Genomic DNA, 3,831 nt, shown 5'->3' with positions numbered 1-3,831 from the left:
AGAACCCAGCTAGAATTTTTTTGTTCTAAAAAAGTTCCAAAAACCTACCCATGGATTGTTCTGACAATGTTTTTAGCAGGTAATTTTATCTTTGTTCCCAGAACATTTTCTCCCATATTGACTTTATGTTAGAGGTGAATGAAGATGTATCATATCAATCACAAGTGCAGTATGGAGTACCCGAAGGCTCAGTACTAGGGCAGCTACTCTTCACACTTTATGTGTTACCCTTGGGAGATATCATCAGGAAACATGGTGATGGCTTTCGCTGTTATGCTGATGATACTCAGCTCTATATTTCTTCGCGGCCCGGTGAAACACACCAATTTGAAAAACTAATGGAATGCATAGTCAATATAAAAAACTGGATGACGAGTAATTTCTTACTGCTAAATTCAGAAAAAAACAGAGGTGTTAATTATAGGACCTAAAAACTTAGCTTGTAATAACCTAGAACACTGTCTAAGACTTGATGGCTGCTCTGTCAATTCTTTGTCATCAGTTAGGAACCTAGGTGTGCTGTTTGATCGCAATCTTTCCTTAGAAAGCCAAGTTTCTAGCATTTGTAAAACTGCATTTTTCCATCTCAAAAATATATCTAAATTACGGCCTATGCTCTCAATGTCAAATGCAGAAATGTTAATCCATGCATTTATGACCTCAAGGTTAGATTATTCCCAGCAGGCACAGGATGTAGACTCCAACGTCGTTTAGATGTTGGATTTTGGTTGAAAACGAAAATCGGGTTGACGTCTAAATCCGACGACTGTTTGACGTCAAGTACCAACGTTGGGCAGATGCTGAATTTTGGCTGGAATAAACACCCCCACAAAAAAATCATAAAAAACGTTGAAATGCATGGCAGTACACATATTACCAGCTTATTACTAACCAGTTTGACTTTATTTCTGTCAGACATCTACAGAAGTTATTTTTGAGAATTAACAAAGATTTAGATGTTTATGTTTTATTTGAAAATGTTTGATCACCATTATTGTGATCAGTGTTTGCTTTAGTTGGGTAGTTTGACTCTTGGCTTAGTAAGTTTGTGGTTCTTGTAATAGTGTTTACCAAAACATATCATTTGTTATAAAAGGGGCCATGAACAAATATAAGGTGATATAGTTTTCATTAGGGGTGCTCTGATCATTAATGCGCATCTCGTCAGTAAAGCCGGTTATCTAATCAGCAGTTAATTCCATCAGGTGCGTGATTTCACAAAGAGCAGCTGTTACTACACCGAGCCGTTGTGTAAATTTTTATTAACATATGTTCAGTTTTTTAATAACCTACCTTGTAGAAGCCTGACAGGCAAATGAACCATTGCTTTAATAGTTTTAATGAATGAATTTGTAATCTAACATATGTAATGAATACACATTTTTGAACATTTGTCCTACTAAGACGCACAGACATGATGACCCAGCATATGAATCTCAACAATGGTGACAATCAACAAAACGCTTCAAGCTGAAGTTCATGCTGGGTAACACCATTGTAAAAACTCCCATCATGCACTGTAGCATGAATAATTATTGTCACCACTGTTGAGGATCATATGATAAGTGCTCATGTCTAAAATCCTAAAACTGTTCAGTTTTTTTCCCCAATATTTAAGCATTACAGTGATATTTGTTTAATATGACTTTTTTGTAGTTCAGTAATAGCTGAATATCATGTAAAAAAAAACAAAGAGAGACACCTTCATGGTGTTGCTTTAGATGAAAAAAGTCAATTTAATTTGCTATGTCAAGCTTTTAATTCAGCAATTTGTTAATGTTTACTATGTAACACAACCGCAAGTATTTAAATGCAAATTTGTTTGTTTTATTAAAAGGGTCAAGAGACCACCTTCAGCAAACACTGATCCCCATGATGGTGGCATCATTTTAATGAATACAACAACAGCATCCGGTCATCTGTAATTCTCAAAAACAGCAGGTGTTCATCACTAATGCACAATCATCATTTCATTAGTCTATTGATTATCTCATTGACTTTTTGAGGACTTGAGATTTGACTTGAGTCAAGGCAAGGCAAGACAGGCACTGTATAAAAATTTGCCGTTAAATAACAGTAATATTCTGGCAGCAGGGGCGCCAGTAAAGTACTGTTAATTTACAGCTCTTAACCATTAATTTACCACTCTTATTTTTTAACAGTATTTTACCGTAAATTCTACCATGGAAATTAACTCAACTCCCACTGCTTCAAACAGTTCGAGTTTTTAAAACTAGCTTTCCTACGATGTTAGTACTATGAACTTATTTCATTTGAGTCCACTGAGAAGGAATATTTCTTAATATAACGATGCAAACACTTAATGTGCAGTAATAAAGTAACTAAATACATGACTTTTACTCAAATCACTGCAGCTCATTGTCAGCTGTATTACACATGTATGTGCTGAAGTACTTAACGCAGAGATCATCACTGTATCAGCGACTCCACATTTACTGCCTTTATATAAAGCAGCAGAAAATCAGAAATTGTGGCTCATCTTTGACTGAAGCACAGGCTCTACTCTTCAGCACAATGGTGAACAACAAAACTACATTAAACTAAACGATTTCTCTTGTGCAAACACACATTAATACAGTCAAGTTCAGTATTTACTCTCATTATCAGTGTATGACTTTGCCTAATTTTTTTTCTATGGATGTTCACAAATATTTTAGTTAAATTAACTTTTTTTTTCATTCGGTAAATCTGATGTTTACATTTTACAGTATATTACTGTTTTTCCTTGACTTAACGGCAACAAAATGTAGAAAAACACTTTTTTTTGCTGGCAACCATTAATTTACGGCAAGAAACAGTTGAAAAACAGTTATTAACTGGCAGCAGGGGTGCCAGTAAATAACTGTTTTTCTACAGTTTGTTTCTTGTAAATTAATTACAGTTTATTACTGTTAAATTATGTTTCATGCTGTTTTTTCTTCATCTTAAATCTTTAACCCTTTAAACCCCACAAGAAAATACTCAGTTTTAAATGAACACATGAATGTGTGCACACTACAGAGTGTTAGAGTAACACTGAATCAGTGAAGTTAATGAGATAATTCGGTGTTTAATTGATGATTGAGCATTAGTATAAACACCTGCAGAATCACTGAAGGAAAGAGAAACACAAGATCTACAAATGACTTCAGCCACAGGCTTAGATGAAATCAACTGAATAAAAGAATACATCAAATCTCTCAAGATCTGATTAAACAACTACTAAAACAGCTTCACCAGATTCACATTTCTAACCAGACTGACTTTATTTCAGTCAGTCAGATGTCTACAGAAGAACTTATGGAGAGTTAAATAGGTTTAGGTGTTTTTTTCACTACCATGATGGAGATCAGTGTTTACTTTAGTTGGACTCTTGAACATGACTTTTCAACAACTAAGGATTTTTTTTTTTTTTTACATGCTGTAGCAATGCGCCTTTGGAACTTGTTATAGCAAAACAAAAGTACACAGAAGAAAAAAAATCTGATATTGTTGTTTATAGATTGACAAGAACAAATACTGTTATTTCTGATCTAATCCTGTGTCTCTTCTCTTATTGAATATTGATGCTACAGCATAAGAAGGAACACTGCTGAGCCATAAGTTATAAAAGACTGTTAAGAAAATTTCACTAATAATAAAAAAAAAACCTTTGCTGAAATTTAGACAGAAACATCAAGAATCAGCGTATGAATCACAACAATGGTGACAATCAAAATAAATGAACAGATCAGTTCTGAACATCACAAAACATGCTACTAAAACTTAAGACAAATGCAAAATTATAAGCACATAAGAATTCAAGAAAATAAGTGAACAATTCAGGGGCAT

The sequence above is a fragment of the Carassius gibelio genome, chromosome A1 (assembly GCF_023724105.1).
Source record: "Carassius gibelio isolate Cgi1373 ecotype wild population from Czech Republic chromosome A1, carGib1.2-hapl.c, whole genome shotgun sequence".
NCBI lineage: Eukaryota > Metazoa > Chordata > Actinopteri > Cypriniformes > Cyprinidae > Carassius > Carassius gibelio.
Note: the sequence above shows the minus strand (reverse complement) of the source record.